The sequence below is a fragment of the Camelus ferus genome, chromosome 2, assembly GCF_009834535.1.
Source record: "Camelus ferus isolate YT-003-E chromosome 2, BCGSAC_Cfer_1.0, whole genome shotgun sequence".
NCBI lineage: Eukaryota > Metazoa > Chordata > Mammalia > Artiodactyla > Camelidae > Camelus > Camelus ferus.
The window spans coordinates 38,041,015-38,058,611 of NC_045697.1; the positions used below are offsets into that span (position 1 = coordinate 38,041,015).

Sequence of the window (17,597 nt, forward strand, 5' to 3'; positions counted from 1 at the left end):
TTACTCTCACATATTGCTGTTGGGAGTAAATATTGGTACCAACTTATGAAGAACAATACATCAATACCTTACAAAATTACAAATGTTCTTATGCTTTGGTCCAGCAAAACAGAAGATTATAACCAGCATTTTTTAAATGAAACAGGATAGGAAAAAAAAAGTCAAAGTACAGGATATCTAATAATGGTAAGGGTATTTCCTGAAACTGTTTTATTAGGTATGTGTTAATGTGTGTTATGTGTGTACTGGGTCATAACATAAATTATAGTTCTCACTATAGGTTGCGGTCAAGGAAATTTGGAAGCCATTATTTCATCTCAAAAAGAGCCTGGGCAAAGGAACAAACTGACTCTTTGGAAAGGGAGGGTTCAATACCCTGATGTGAAGAAGTAAAAGGAAAGAAAGGCATATAAGGAGACAAAGCAAAGGCAAGGTAGTATGTTACCATGCTATACAGAGCCACGAGAAACATGGCCAATTCGAGGTGAATGCAGGGGAGAATAGGAAGAGAGAGAATTTATCTAACTGGGGCCAAAAAAAAGAGACAGAAGAGATCCATCAAAGTTTGTCCCACAGAGTGTTAATTCCTAAAAGGAATTCCAAATATTTCTTTTTCCCTCAATGACACTATTTTCTTTGCTTACTCTTTTTAAGGTAAATTGTAAATTATGTATGTGGCTTACATTTGTCTTTCACATTGTATTTCTATTGGATAATGCTGGTCTAGAGCCTGGAGTGCTGCTAACCTCTCTGCATTCATCTGCTGATTTGTCAGAAAGATGTGAAACATCTTCCACTGTCATTTTTCTTCTCTTTCCCATTATGGGTAGAAATGAAAGTTTCTGAATCCACAACTGTGTTCAATGAAAACTAAAAGCAGCCCACAAAAATAATGTCTCCAATCTTCTTTTATAACTTCTTGAAAAATAATGCAGTAACTTGGGCAATACAAAAAAAATTAAAAAACTGAAAAAAAGATGCAATAGTGCTAATTTTTTCCCATATTCTATCACTCCTCCACATGACACCATTATTCTTCTATTTTCATGTTATCTTTCTAGGAAAGATGGAAATAATGAATCATGATGAAATAAATCTTAAGATGATGAACTAGCACAATATTTAAAGGTAAGTGAATACAATTGATGCAAGGGAGTTTTATTTAATTTTTAAAGTAAATTTTGCCTTTGTTCTTTGGAAAACCTCCATAGTAACTAATCACAAAATACTAGTCCTTACAAATAGAAATGTTTAAAAAAAAATCAGAAAGTTAGAATTAAATCCAATGGATATTGATGTATACTAAGGATTAATCAAAAATTGGTAAGTAAAAGGTAACTAATAAAGCATTTTTCTTACCTGTCCTGTTAAACTATATTTCAAAGTAACTAAAGTGACCTAATCAGTGAGCGCTAGTCCTTCAAAATATTTTAGCTAATAAGAACAAAAGCAATGACATAATTAGGTAGGCAACAATCATCACTGGACTTTAAAACCATTAGGAGAAAAAGTCAATGAATTGCACAAACGGATCATGTTGTCACCAACTGAGTGCAACTGATCTTAGCATCTCCAAAAATGAGACAGATACTCTGCACCTCTTGATGTAATGAAATATGCAGTATGTAGTACTACTTATAAAATGTTCTTGTTTAAGAAAGAGTCAAACTGGAATATATCAAACCTTTGTATCATATATTCTTAACAGCAGCAATGTCACACCCAAATGGTGAAAAAATCTTAAATAAGTAAATTAAAATGGTTTCTTGCCCTCCAAAGCACAATGCTTTATCTATTCTTCGGTCTTGGGGGGCAGACAATAAAGAAAAAAATGTCTTCAAGTGAAAAACAGTGGAAAAAAATAAAGGTTGAGTAACACTGCTTTAGACCAAACTTTCAGGTTATACTAATACAGGAAAGGCTTTAGTAAAATGACATCAGGAAGAAGCAATCTGATAAATCCAGAATGTGAACCATTCTACAAAAGACAACTGACCTAGTTTCTTCAACACAGATGAAAAAAAGGGAAAAGGGAGTAAGGCCTTGTCAACTGTCCTAAAATTTTAAAAGATTCAGAGTCTTTAGTTTAAGAAATATACTTTAAAATATTTACAAATGAATGATATGTGAAATATGATTCAAATAGTATTAGGAGAGAGTAGATGGGTAAGGATATAGATGAAGCAAGACAGATCCTGAATTAATAGTTATTAAAGGTGGGTGATGGGTTGATGGGAGTTCATTATTCTACACTGTATACCACTGTGTATGTTTAAAATATTCCATTAAAACAAAAGCATGTGTTATTTGAGGAAGATTTTGCACTCTCAAGAAACTGGAGAACTGTGTAACACATAGTTTGCTCAAATATTTTCAATCAAAGGTGATCTATAAACTCATGTCACTCTCCTTCCAAAATAAAAAAAAACCTAACAACCAATTGTTAATACCTCATTTGAATCCTGATTCAAACAAACCAATAACAAATGGCATTTTTGAAACAATTGAAAAATTCTGAATATGGACTAAGCATTATATGACATTAATAAATTACCATTAATTTATAGTTAGATGTGGTAATGATACTGAGTTTATGTGAGAAAATATCCTTACTTTTTAAAGAAACATATAGAAGTATTTAGGGGTGAAGTGACAATTTCTTTCATCCTTTTCTTTCTTTTTCTATTTTTTTTTTCCAAAAGAAAACCTGAAGAGTGAAAGAGATGATGACAACAAACATTTTGTTTTGCCTCTTTTGCCTTTGGAAAGCCTACTGATAAGAGAGCACAAATGTAGAAAAAGTGAAATCTATGAAACAATGAAAAGAATGCAGAAGAAAATTACAAAGAGATGAAATGACACAGTAGATTTCTGGAGAACAGAAAGCAGATCCAAGTGTGTTAACAGGTTACACAGAAATAAGGAAAGCATAGTTCAAAATACACACATAAAGGGACTAGAGTTGGGGGAGGGTATAGCTCAGTGGTAGAATGCATGCCTAGCATGCATGAGGTCCTGGGTTCAATCCCCAGTATCTCCATTTAAAAAAATGAAAGTAAGTAAAAAATTTGAAAAAGGGACTAGAGTGGAGCTCTAAGTCAATCATGCTGAGACTCTAGGCTCAGTGTTAGCAGGTAAGCAGGCTGAAAACAAGCAACCTATAAAAAAAGCTTTATCTGTCTCTTTTCTCTGCACCCCTTCCCTGGCTAAACAAGGCCCAGTGTCACCCCTAGGCCTAAAATTGCGAAACTTTTTTCTAAAGAAATCTAACAAACTGCTCAGAAAGAAATCAGATGGATGTTAAGTGTCCGGAGGGCTCATGTCAATATGACAACTGGAAAGCTCCTGAGAATAACAATACTTCTCTGCTCTTCTGCTCTAAACCCAAACTTGCCAGCAGACAAGATGCTCCATCTATGTACAGAGAATTACCAACTACTCTTTTCAAACAGAGAAGGTAATTTCAAACAAAAATCCACCTATCCAACAAGGGAAAAAAACCTACCACAGCTACTTAAAATAATCAAGATAATCCTGTAGCAATATACATGAACCAACAATAATAATCCCCAGCCATACAAGGAAAAACCACAGCTAGAAAAAGACCAAAATAAATAATTAGATCAACTAACCCCAGAAGAACTAAAGATTATTCACGGTACAGAAAAAAAGGATACAAAACAAAATATCCTTGAGATACTTCTAAAGAAACTGCACTCAATTTAAAAAAACAAAACAAAACAAAACCCAGAATGCCACATATTTAATAATCAATGATACAGATTTCATTACACTAAGAACTGTTATAAATGCTTAACAAATATGAACTCCTTTGTCCACAAAATAGTTATTAACCTCATTTTGTAGTTCAGAAACTGAGCATAGAGAGGTTAAATAACTTGCCGAAGGCCACGTAGTTATTAAGGGTGGAGCTGGGATCTTAACCCATAGTCTGGTAGTCTGGTTCCATCATATATGCTTTTAACTACTATATTATACCCGGAGAAAACAAGCAAAGCTACTGAAATATTTACAATCTGCTTACAGTCATAGGAAGACAGGAATATACAGTTGAAGAAATCTGTTATAATACAGAATTAAAAACCAATGGCAGAAAACAGAAGAAGAGATAAAGACATAAGGATCAAACAGAAAGCCAATAATCTGCTGGTGAGCATTCCCAAGTGGGAGAACATAGACAACCAGGAAATACTACCAAAGAAATAATAAGAGAACATTTTCCACACCTGAAGGGAGAGACCTGTATTTCAACTGAAAGGGCCTACAAACTCCAGAGAGTCTGGATAGAACAACAAAAACAATTCATACCTAGACACATTAACTCTAAAATTCCAGAATTACAAGGACAAAGATAAAACACTAAAACTTCCAAAGAGAGAGGGAAAAGGTTATTAAAAAAGTAACAAGACTCAGAGTAGCATTAGACTCCCTTCCATTTTGATCTAAACAGAATAGAGCAAAATCCATTAAGTTCTTACGGTAAATTTAATTTGAATCTAAATTTCTGCACCCGAACTATTAAGCAATTATGAACCAGGACAAAAACTATGTTCAGGCATGCAAGAATTTATAATGTTTACATCTTAAATACCCTGTGTACTTAAGTTAATTTAGAATACATTCCAGCAAAAAGGGGAGTGCCATGAAAGAGAAAGATACCTAAGAAACAGTAAATCTAATGCAGAAATACACTGAAGGAGTATCTCAGAAAGATATACAGCAGACTACCAACCCATGAAGACTGAGGCAGGAAGCAGAAGAACTCTAAGAGGGATGTCTCCAGGAAAATGAGGAATTCCATCCAACAAAGAAGAGATACTATGATTCAAGCAGGAAACATTTGAGGATAGGGTGAAGGTAGATTTTTTTTCTACCAAAGAGAAAAAGGCAATTACAGACTGGGGAGGGAGGAAATGAACAAAACTAAGCAAACTAATCAGAATATAAAGCAAAATAGTGACAAGATAGTGGAAAAAACTTATGAACCTAAATAAAGAGAACCAACCTTACCTTGATTATCACATATTTTACTTTTTTGAGTTCCTGTAGCAACATAATTTTGGACCCATGGAAAATTAAAAAATAATTCTAGCTAAATGATCAACTGCAATTTACTGTGTTCAGCTTTTAGAATCAACATACTGAAAAGCCTGAATGTCTTTCAGACCTAAATCTTATTATAGAGCAGAATGTAAATGTCATGTGATCAGCCTGGTCAAATACCAAAAAAAAAAGTAGGAATGGAAGTGAGGGAATAGAAGAGACAAGATGGAGAAACAGATAAAAGTCTTCATCTGTCATACTAGGGATTAAAATACAATATCTAAGAAACTATTTACAGTTAAAAAGTACTAATAAAAGAACTAACTATAATAAAAGTTTTGAACTTCAGAATGAAGATAGAAGAGACATTCAGGACAACATAAGTAAGCTAAATCCTTATCTTTCTTAGCAAAATCAAAAGAATAAAGTTAATTAATCAAGAAATAAAAGCAGATCCCAACAAAGAGCCTAGGACCAGATGGCTTTGCAGGAAAATTCTCCAAAACATTTAAAGAACTAACACTGATCCTCCTCAAATTTACAAAGAATTAAACAGGAGGGAACATTTCCAAACTCATTCCAAGAAGCCAGCATTACCACAATACCAAAGCCAAAAAAAGACAAGAAAACTACAGACCAATGTTCCTGATGAATATTTATATAAAAACGCTCAACAAAATACTAACAACCCAAATTCAACAGCAAGTTAAATGGATTATGTGCCATCATCAAATGGTATTTATAACTGGAAGGCAAGGATGGTTCAAAATATGAAAATCAATCAATGTCATACACCACATTAACAGAATCTAGGGGAAAAAAAGATCACCTCAATTGATGGAGAAAAAGCATTTTACAAAATTAAACAATCTTCCAAAATAAAAACACTAAGCAAACTATCAACAGAAGCAAACCACCTCAATGTAATAAGAGCCATATAATAAATATCCACAGTTAACATCATACTCAACAATGAAAACTAAAAGCTTTTCCTTTAAAATTATGGACAAAGCAAGGATACCTACTCACATTGCTTCCATTCAATATAGAGCTGAAAATCCTAGCTAAAGCAATTACCTAAGAAAAAGAAACAAAAGGAATTCAAATACGGAAGGAAGAAGCAAAAAATTACCTCTATTCACAGATAACAAGGTTTTATATGCAGAAAACCCTAAAGATTCCACACCCACAAAAGACTGTTAAAGCAAATGAATGATTTCAGTAAAGCTGCCCAATGCAAACTAGACTCAAAAATCAGTTTTGTTGTTGAACATTAACAATGAACAATCCAAAAAAGGAAACTAAGTAAACAACTGCATTTACAACAGCATTAAAGAATATACTTAATAACCTTAATCAAAGAGGTGAAAACTTATACACTGAAAATTATAGAATATAGTTAAAAGAAACCAAAGACACAAAGAAATGGAAAGACACTCTGTGGACTGGAAGACTCAGTATTATTAAAATGTCCACATTATCTAAAGCAACCTATAGACTCAATGCAATCTCTCTTAAAATCCTGCTAGCATATTTTGCAGAAATGTAAAAACAATCTCAAAATTCATATGGAACCTTAAAGATTTCCCAAATAATCCCAAATAGCCCAAAAAATCTTGGGGGAAAAAAAGAACAATACTGGAGAACTCTCAAGTCCTGATTTCAAAACATACTATAAAGCAACAGTAATTAAGACAGTAGCATTAGGACAGATATAAAATACCAACGGAACAGAATAGACAGCCTAGAAACAAACCTTTGCATATACGGCCAAATGATGTTCAACAAGAATACCAAGACTACACAATGGGAAAAAAGACAGTCTCTTTAACAATTGATGCTGGGAAAACTGGATATGTAAAATGAATTCAGACCTTTACCTCATACCATTTACAAAAATGAACTCAAAATAGATTAAAGACATAAACATAAGATCTAAAACCATAAAACTCCTAGAAGAAACACTGGGGAAAAACTCAAGACATTGGATTTGGCAGTGTTTTCATGGATATGACACTAAAAGTACAGGCAACAAAAACAAAAATACACAAATGGACTACATTAAACTGAAAAGCTTCAGCTTATCAAAGGAAACAAATCAACAGAGCAAAAAGGCAACCAAAAGAATGGGAGAAAATATTTGCAAAGTATATATCAGATAAAGGGCTTAATATTCATAATACCTAAGAAACTATAACTCAACAAAAACCAAATAATCCAACTAAAAAAATGGGTAATGGACATACACAATTCTCCAACGAAGATAAATCGAATGGCCAACAGGATACAAAAGGTGTTCAACATTCCTAATTATAAGAGAAATGCAAATCAAAATTACAGTAAGATATCACCTCAAACCTATTAGGATGGAAACTGTTAAAAGAACAGAAAATAACAAGGGTTAGTGAGGATATAGAGAAACTGGAAACTTGTTCACTGTTACTGGAAATGTAAAATGGTGCAGCTATATGGAAAAGAGTATGGATATTCCTCAAAATACTAGAAATAAAATTACCATACGCTCCAGCAATCACATTCCCAGATACGTATTCAAAAAAATTCAAAACAGGATCTTGAAGAGTTGTTTGTACACTCATGTTCATTTCAACATTATTCACAAGAGCCAAGAGGTGAAAGCAATCCAAAAGTCCATCTACAGATAAATGGATAAAGAAAATGTGGGATATACAACTATGGAATATTATGCAACCTTAAAAAATGAATCTTGTCACACACTATAAAACGGATGAACCTCAAGGACATTATGTTAAGCAAAAGCAGCTTATAGACAAATAATACGCGATTCCACTTACTTGAGGTATCTAAAGTAGTCACAATCAGAAACAGAAAGCAGAGAGGCAGCTGCCAAGGGCAAGGGGCAGAGGGGAAGGAGAACTAGTGTTTAATGATTAGAGTTTCAGTTTTGCAAGATGAAAAATGTTTTAGAGATCTGCCACACAACAGTGTGAATATATTTATCACTAACAGGACATTTTAAAATGATTAAGGTGATAAATTTAATGTTATGTGTTTTTCTAAGATAATCTAAAAAAAGACATGTTAGTTATAACATAAAGATAAATATCAGAAAACCTGCAAACATGGTTAAAAGTGATTGCTTGTTATGGTAGTGGTTTCTATCGCTCAGCAGCTATAGAGCACTTCCATCATCACAAAAAGTTCTATTAGACAATGTGGGTATACAGAAATCACAATGTAATAAAACTAGAAAATTAATCAAAAAATCAGGAGGAAAAAAGTCTGCCCTCATAAATTACTGTGCTTAAACTTTCATACTTATGTTTCCAATTTTTCATATTCCTTACCATTTCTGTTGCTATACTGTTTATGTTTACTGAGTACAGAGAATATTTTGTCAAGTTTCCTTCCATTTCCTAAAATAAGATTTATTCTGAGTCACTTCTCTTTTGCATGTTACATTTCTATTCATTTCCTTTGGCAGAAGTTTTATCTAGGGTCTGCGCCAATTTTTTTTTTTTAAATATTGTGATTTCACATCATTTTCTAATGGGAACTTATTTCGGTTTCCTACGGCTGCCAAAACAAAGGATCACAAACTGGGTGACTCAAAACACAAAATACTTCTCTCTCACAGTTGAGGTACATGCCTTTCATACCCAATTTGTTGAGAATTTTTATCACGAAAGAACTTTAACTTTGTCAAATGCTTTTCTTCATCTATTCAATAGTAACTGATCATGTGATTTTTATCTTTCTTTCTATTAACATGGTGTGTCACATTTATTGATTTGTGTATACTGAATCATCCTTGCATCCCAGGGATAAACTGAACTTGACTATGGTGTGTGATCCTTTTAATGTGTTGTTGAATTCAGTTTACTTGTAGTTTGTTTATCATTTCTGCACCTATATCATCAAGGATATTGGCCTGTAGTTTTCTTGTAGTATCCTAATCTGGTTTTGATATCAGGTCTCAAAATGAGTTTAGGAGTGTTTTTTCCTCTTCAGTTTTTTGGAAAGGTTTAAGAAGAACTGGTGTTAATTATTCTTTAAATATTTGGTAGAACAATTCACCAGTGAAACTATTTGGTCCTGGCTTTTCTTTGTTGCAAGGCTTTTGATTATTTTTCAATTTCCTTATCCATTATTGGTCTGTCCATTTTTTCCACTTCAAGATTCAGTCACGGTAGATTGTACATTTCTAGGAATTTATTCATTTCTTCTAGATTAATCAATTTGTTGGCATGATTGTTCATAGTAGTCTTATTTTCCTTTGTATTTGTTGTGTCAGTTGTAATGTCTCCCCTTTCATTTCTGAGTCTTCTCTTTTCCTTAGTCTAGCTAAAGATTTGTCAATGTTCTCTTTTCAAAAAAACACTACTAGTCTCATTTATTTTTGTATTGTTTTCCTGGTCTCTTTCATTTATTTCTGCTCTAATCTGTATTTCCTTCCTTCTGCTAACTTTAGGCTCAGTATGTTCTTCTTTTTCTAGTTCCCTGAAATATAGTTATATTGTTTCTTCATGATTTTATTTCCTTAATCTAGGCATTATTTATTGCTATAAAGTTCCCTCTTAAAACTGCTTTTGCTGCATACCATGTGTTTTGGTATTGTGTTTCCACTTTTGTTTGTTCCAATTTTTTTTATTTCCCTTTTGATTTCTTCTTTAACTGATTGGCTGTGTAGGAGTGTGTCATTTAATTTCCACACATTTGTGAATTTTTCAGTTTTCCTCCTGTTACTGATTTTTAGTCTCACACCACTGTATGGAAAAGACACTTAATATGATGCCAATCTTCCTACATTTGCTAAGGCTTGTTTTGTGACCTAACATTATGTATCCTGGAGAGTGTCCATGTGCACTTGAGAAGAATACGTATTCTGTTGCTATTGGATGGAATGTTCTGTATATGTCTCTTAGGTCCAGTACCTAGTACCAAACAGTAGGTACAAGGTATATTTCATTTCCAGCATTTCCCTCATTCTTCTAGATGAGTTATCAATGAGCTATCCATTACTGAAAGAGGGAATAATTGAAGTCCCCTACTATTATTGTATTGTTGTTGATTTCTCTCTTAAGATCTGTTAGTATTTGCTTAAGATTTTTAGGTGCTCCAGTGTTGGGTGCATATATATCTGCAATTGTTATATCCTCTTGATAAATTGATCCCCTTTTCATTGTATAATGACCTTCTTTATCTCTTGTTACAATTTCTGACTTACAGTCTATTTTGTCTGATAAAAGGTAAGCTACTCCTACTCTCTTTGGTTTCCCTTGCATGGAATGTGTTTTTCTATCCCTCCTCTTTGAACCTATACATATTCTTAAAGGTGAAATGAAGAAATGAATCTCTTATGTGGCTGAAAATAGCTGGCTATTTTTTAAATCCAGTCAGCTACCATATGCCTTTTGATAGGAAATTTTATCCATTTACATTTAATATAATTATTTATAGATAAGAACTTTCTAATGCATTTTACTAAATGTTTCCTGCCTGTTTTGTAGTCCCCTTATTCTTTTCTTCATCTTTTGCTGCTTTCTCTGTGAAATGATAATTTTCCATTATGGTATGCTGATTCCCTTCCCTTTATCTTTTGGGTATCTACCGCAGGTTTTGCTTTTTGGTTCCCTTGAGACTTACATAAAACATCTTCTACATATAATAGTCTACTTATAGATCTAACAACTTAGATCACATGCAAAAACTTTACTCTTTATTTTTGATGTCATGATTTACCTCAATATTGTGCATCCATTAACAAATTACTGTAACTATAGTTACTTTTAATACTTTTGGCCTTTTAAACCTTTAGTTTGTAATTAACATATCACCATATTACTCTGAATACTCTCATATTATCTAATGCTCTGAAATGAATTACATGCTTACCTTTACCAGTATGTTTTATGTTTTCATGTTACTAATTAGCATTCTTTTCTTTAAACTTGAAGAACCCCTTTCATCATTTCTTACAAGGCAGGTCTAATGGTGATGAACCCTCAGTTTTTGTTTGGGAAAGTCTCTCTCCTTCATTCCTATAAAACAGCCTTGCTGGGTAAAGTATTTTTGTTGGTAGTTTTTCTCTTTCAGCACTTTGAATATATCATCCCACATTCTCCTGGTCTGCAAAGTTTCTACTGAGAATTCTGCTGATAGCCTTGTGGGAGATTCCCTTATGGGATTCCCTTACATGTGAAGAATTTTTTTTCTTACTGCTTTTAAAATGTTGTGTTTGATTTAGACAATTTTATATTGTGTCTTGGAAAAGATCATTTCCAGTTGAAATTTGGGGGTTACCTATTCACTTCAAGCTTCAGGAACTTAGATGTCCAAACTTCTCCCCAGATTTGGGAACTTCTCAGCCATTATTTCTTTAAATTAGCATCATACTCCTTTCTCCCACTCTTCTTCTTCTGGGATTTCAATAACGGGTAGATTGTTTCTTTTAATGGTATTCTTTTCTTTGTCTTTTCTTTCATTCTCTTTTGTTTCTTTGGAAGGATTCAAATGACCTGTCTTCTCATTCACTCTTTCTTCTGCTTTGTCAAGTCTGTAGTTGCAAGATTTCTGTTGAACAGTCAACTGTACTTCTCAACTTGAGGATTTTTTTTAATGGTTTCCATTTCTTTGTTGAACTTCTCATTTTGTTGATGCATTGTTTTTCCCAGTTTCATTTTCTTGTCTTTTTTTTTTTTAATAGTTTAACAAATTTCTTCAAGGGGATTACTCTGAATGCTTTGCAGGAGAGTTCATAATTCTCTTTAGGGTTAGTCATTAGAGTTGTGTTAGTTTCCTTTAATAGTGTCATGTTTCCTTGATTATTTCATGATCCCTGTGGCCTGCATTGGAAACTGCACATTTGAGGAAATGGGCACCTCTTTTAGTCTTTACAACATGCTTCAGTAGGCAAAGTCCTTCACCAGTCCACCCAGAGATCAGGTGGTGTTCACACATACTGCTGGAACTACTAGAGGGGCAGGCCTGGTGCTTGTATATTCAGACATCCCAGTGCCGGGGTCCAAGAGGGAGGACCCGGATCTGGGCCACAGGAGCCCATCTGAAGTCTAGTTCCACATGGGCCAGCCTAGAGCTCGGGTCTGTCAGGAACCTGTGGCCATGCTATTTGGACAGGTGCTGAGCCCAGCTGGGAGCCTCGGTTCACATGCACTGACTGGGATCCAGAGGCCACAGAAGACAGTGCTAGGATGTGCCAGAAGCCTGGGTTCACAGGAAAACTGCCAGTAGCCTGGTGCTACGGGAGCTGCCCAGTGCCGTGATAGCCAGCCAATATTGAGGTAAGCTGGAAGCACAGGTTCTCAGGAGCCTGCTGAGAGCCTGGTGCCATAGAAGTTGGCCAGCACCAGGGTGAGCCTGCAGCCTGAGTTCACAGGAGCTGACTAGTGCTACAATGGATCAGGGTTTACACGCATGTTGTAAAGACTAGGTTTACTAGGACTCTCGGAGTCTGGAGCTGAGGAGTTACAGGAGCTGCCTGGGGCCACTAGGGCTGACAGGCACCGGAGCAAGATGGGGCCTGGGTTTGCAGGAGCAAAACTGATGACTTGGCAAAGGATGAGCACCAGAAATTCCTATGCTGCCAATTTAGTCCAATGATAAAATCTTATATATGCTGATGATAATATTGTGTATAACTGCTAATCTTTAATAATTAAAGATTTTAGAAACTTAAAAATAAAGTTGTAAACATATGGTTTATATCTTACTACTTAAATAAAATGTGTTTGACCAAATAAAGCTGCCAGAGCATTAATTTTCTTAAGTGGCTGATTAGTAAGTTAGTATGAGTGAGAACTCTCAATTGGTACAAATTTGAGAATTTACATTTGGGCAACTAGATTATAATGTGGAATAATACTCCCATCCACAGTTTAGTATTTCAGTGGTATGAAGTTAATTTCAAACTCCTTAAGGAGTTTACAGTCTAACTGGATTACAGTCAACTAAATTTTCTTTTAGATGGAAAGATAAATTGCAGGGCTATTGTTATATACAATAATGTCAAAATATTTGCAAAATATGTACATATACACATACATATAAATAATGGATACATTAGTAGTTTCTGCACTTCCTTATGTTCAAAAATTATTGAGTATACACTATGGCCAGGCACTTTACGTACTAGGGTTATATGATTTAACAAGACAAAGTCCCTACCATTAGAAACTATGGCTTATGTTAGGAACATAACATTTTCACTTTTATTCTCATAATATCTATAGAAAAGTACTCACTAGTAACATCTCTAGACAATTTCAAAATGTCAGGGCTTTCAGCAAAAGGTAGAGAGGGACAGAGGGAGCCCTAAAGATGAAGAGATACTCTCTTCTAATCTATACAAACATATGGCTTGATGACAGTTGAAAGAATAGAAAAAGCACTTGTTTCAGGTTGGGTATGGTTCCAATGGTGCTTCAGCAGACCCCTGCTGCATACTGTAAACTATATTATTAAAGTAATTATTTTAGGGCTGGTAATCTTACTGTGGTACACCTAGGTTTAGTGACAAACACATTTTTAGAACATTTCATTACTACTGGATTTTTTTTTTATAACATGCATTAATGTTTTAGGACAAAGGCAAACAAGAAAATATCATGGACCTATTTAAAAGTAAAATTTTATACTGTATCTTAAAGTCAATAAACAAGTCTCCAATCTCCCACATTTTCAGCAAGCTCCTTATAATTGATTTAAGTATAATCATAAAGCTCTTTAGCCATTACGATGATTTAAATTACATTCTAAGACAGAAAAGTATCCTAACGTTATTTCTAAAACACTGAATTTTAAAATGTTGAAAATAGTATTTGGAGACCAAGACTCTACAATTATTATAAAAATAAATTAGTAACACCATACTCCCTATATCTTCCACCTCACTGGGGATTTATTTTTGGTCCTTCTGATGATTTGATGTTTTCCTCTAAGATAAATGTTTAGATTTAATCCCTATATGTTTAATGTTCTTATTTATGTACAAAATTACTTGAATCATCAAACTACAATATACTGACAGTTTCAGAGTGTCAAACTGTAAAAACCAGCTTGGCCAGTCTATTTGGGAAAGTGAAAATCAAGTACTGTACACATTCAACAAACAATGTGAACTAGTCTGCCTATATGCTTTCAGGTGATAGTCTCAAATGACAGTTCAAAACCTCCTTCTCTTTTGCCCTAACCCTTATCTATTGCTCCTCTCACATAGTGAATCTGCAAAAAAGATAAAATATAGTTCTGAAAATAAATAACCACAGCAATAACCAAAGCAACACGTTATGAATAAATAATATAATATAAATGGTATCCTAAATAACCAATACCTTCATTATATAAGCAGTAAAACTTTCATATAATTATTTGCCATATGGCCTTGTTAAAGCTGTCACTCTTATATTTAAAATGTTCCCTAGAAATTCCAAGAGAAATTGCCTTTGAAATATATCATAAGTCTTCAGGGGCTGTAAATACAGGTTTTGATTTTTATCTCCTGACCCTTTTGATGTTTGAAAGATGTTTATTTAGATTAAAATCTTAAAGTGCTCCAAATATTTTGGATGAATCTTTTATTGACTACTGAAATCAAATTAAATATTTTTGTCCATTAAAGATATGTAATAGCAAAATGATTATAAATCAATTAAAAAAAAAAGTCAAAAAAAAAAAGGTATGTAATGTATGTCCAAAGTCACAGAGAGCTGCCTGCTATCCTCATTGCTAAGTGGAAGAGAACTGGTGCCTGAGAAAAAATTTTAATACTTTCAGAATAAATTAATTGTAATAAAATCTAAAATAAACTAGAGTGTTTTTCACTTTATGCAAAGGAATAAAGTTACACTAACATTTACTGGATAAGAAGCTATCATGCAAAGACAGTTTATAGGCTGCTTTTGTTTATACATCCTATTAGTTTCTTAGAACATGCATGTTATTGGTGTAATACATGCACATGGTTTTAAAAAAACAACTGCAGTCCTGTTACCAAGAAGCAATCTCTTTCACCTATTTTTTATAGTTTTCATATTTATCTCCACAATTATAGATAACATGCCTCTGTATTTTCTGATTAGCTTCAAAGATGAGTACCACCAAACCACTCAAACAACAACCCAGCCTCCATATAAATTAAGGTGACTGGCTCCTTATTTTACTGTGTAGAAGAAAAGGTGAACACATTCTGGCACAACATACTTGGTAATGCTTGTTATTTTGGTTTTTTTAATGCACATGTCTGGCATTCAATCAAAAATTACAAGACAAACAAAAACAGCCAACTTGACCTAATTGACATTTATAGGGCACTCCATCCAACAACAGAATACACATAATTTTCAACTGCTCATGAAGCATTTACCAAAATAGACCATATTCTGGGTTATAAAGCAAATCTCAATAAATTTAAAAGGATTCGTCATAAATGTATGTTTTCATCACAATGGAATTAACTTAGCAGACAGATCTCCTGAAAATCCTCAAATATTTGGAAACTAAATAATACACTTCTAAATAATCTATAGGCCAAACAAGACATCAGAAAAGAAATTATAAAGTATTTTGAACTAGATGAAAATTAAAAATGTATATTTCAGAATTTGTAAGCAATATTTAGAGGAAAATTTATAGCACACATATATTAGGAGAAAAAGGTCACAAATTAATGATCTCACCTTCTACCTTAAGAAACTAGAAAAAGAAAAGAAACTAAAACCAAAGTAAGTTAATGAAAGGAATTAATAAAGATCAGAGCAGAAATAAGAAAATAAAACACAGGAAAACTAGAGGAAATTGGTTAAAACAAAAGCTGATTCTTTGAGAATCTTAATAAAATCAATAAATCTCAAGCCAGATTGATAAGGAAAATGAAGACACAAATTACCAGTATCAGGAATGATACCAAATCTCTGCATATTATACAGATATGAGACTCATGATATATTCTATAGCTATTTAAAGGATAAAAGATTATAAATATCATAAATTACTAATAAATTCAACAATTTAGATGAAATGGACAATTCCTTGAGAAATTTAGCAAATATGTGAAGAGACAGACCCATACAACTACAGGATGAACAACCAATAGAAAAACAATGTAATAAGCAAACCAATGGACGATGCAGATATTGTAATTAATAGACAAGCACTTAAATAATTATAATCAATTAGTTCAAGAGAGTTGGAGTCTATTAAAAAACCCATAAAATAGGATCAAATGGATGTTCCAGAACTCAAAAGTTACAATGTAAAATGAAGAGCACAATAGACTGGCTTGGAGAAAAAAGAAGACAGTTTTTGGTGTACTGTAAGATAGGTCATTAGAAGATACTCAAACTGAAGTATAGCAAGAGAAAAAAAAATTTAAGAGACATGTGAAACATGCTGACAGGATGTAACAAATGTTTAAATTAGAATCCAAAAAGGAAGAGAGAGCAGAGGCAATAATTGAAGAGATAATGAGAGAACTTTCCAAAACTAAAAGGCATTAAGGTACAGATTCAGAAAGCTCTATGACTATAAAGCATACAGAGGAACCACGGAGGGGCCAACTGTAAGTGGATTTTTGACATTTTCAGCAGCAAAGAGGGTCAATGCCCCTAACCCCCATGTTGCTCACGGGTCAACTGAAAACATCAAAGGAAAAGACTAAGACTAGATAAAAATGAAAATCTGAATTTATAGGCAAGGACATCCAGAAAACATGATGAAGAAAAAAAAAGTAGTTTATAAAACTGCATATATTCCACTTGTTATAAAATTGTAACATGTACACACACACACTCACACACACCAAATGCCTTAGAAAATGTTGAAAAAAATATTAAAGAGCTTTATCCCCCAGATTTTGGGTGATTTTTTTCATCATAGATCTTCTTTGTAGTTTTTGGTACTTTAACTCTTTTCCAAGGAGCAAGATTCATTTTTATATAAACCATAAAACTATTTTCAAAAGAAAAAAATCAAATCGCAAATGTGAATAATGATCAGCCCCAACAAAGTAAGAGACAACAGAAAACAGAAGAATCTGATCAAGTCTAAAAAAAGGCTAATGTAAACTTGTTTCATACAATAAACTCTCCTGGTGAAACAGACATTTATAATTACAAATATACAATATTATCACAATTTCTGATGGAGACAAAAATTATCAGGTAAGAGCTGCAAATAGCTTGTTCCATTAACTAATGTTTCTCTCATTTCTCTTCTTGTTTCTAATAAAAATTTATGAAGTTTCTATAGAACTATCTAAGTTAAAGTTGTAAAATAAAATTAGTTCTAACATTTTTCATTTTAATTTGTGGGGTTTTTCCTAAATAACTTCTAATATTATTTCAACTAAAATGTAAGTGTCAACATATAAGAAAACCAGTCAGCAGTTTTTCAAAACTGTACATGGCAAAGGAATTTCAAAGAATTACTCAACACCATGTTATCTTGGTAACATTTTCTAATAACTTTTTCTCTGTTGTAAGTCATATAAAAAGGTTAAGTACTCCCAAACTCTCTATATAAATACAAAACTTCCTTTT

At 33.2% G+C, this 17,597-nt stretch overlaps 1 protein-coding gene across 17 annotated transcripts in view; it reads right to left on the reverse strand.

The window, feature by feature from the left end:
- The window catches only part of CLOCK (clock circadian regulator), a 112,773-nt gene that overhangs the window by 88,203 nt on the left and 6,973 nt on the right, over nt 1-17,597 (reverse strand). The window contains exon 4 of one of the 17 annotated variants that reach the window (XM_032497749.1): nt 7,580-7,717. The exons of the other annotated variants lie outside the window; for them this stretch is intronic. The gene's annotated coding sequence lies outside the window, so the exon portion shown is untranslated. The remainder of the gene's footprint in view (nt 1-7,579; nt 7,718-17,597) is intronic. 17 annotated transcript variants of the gene reach the window in all.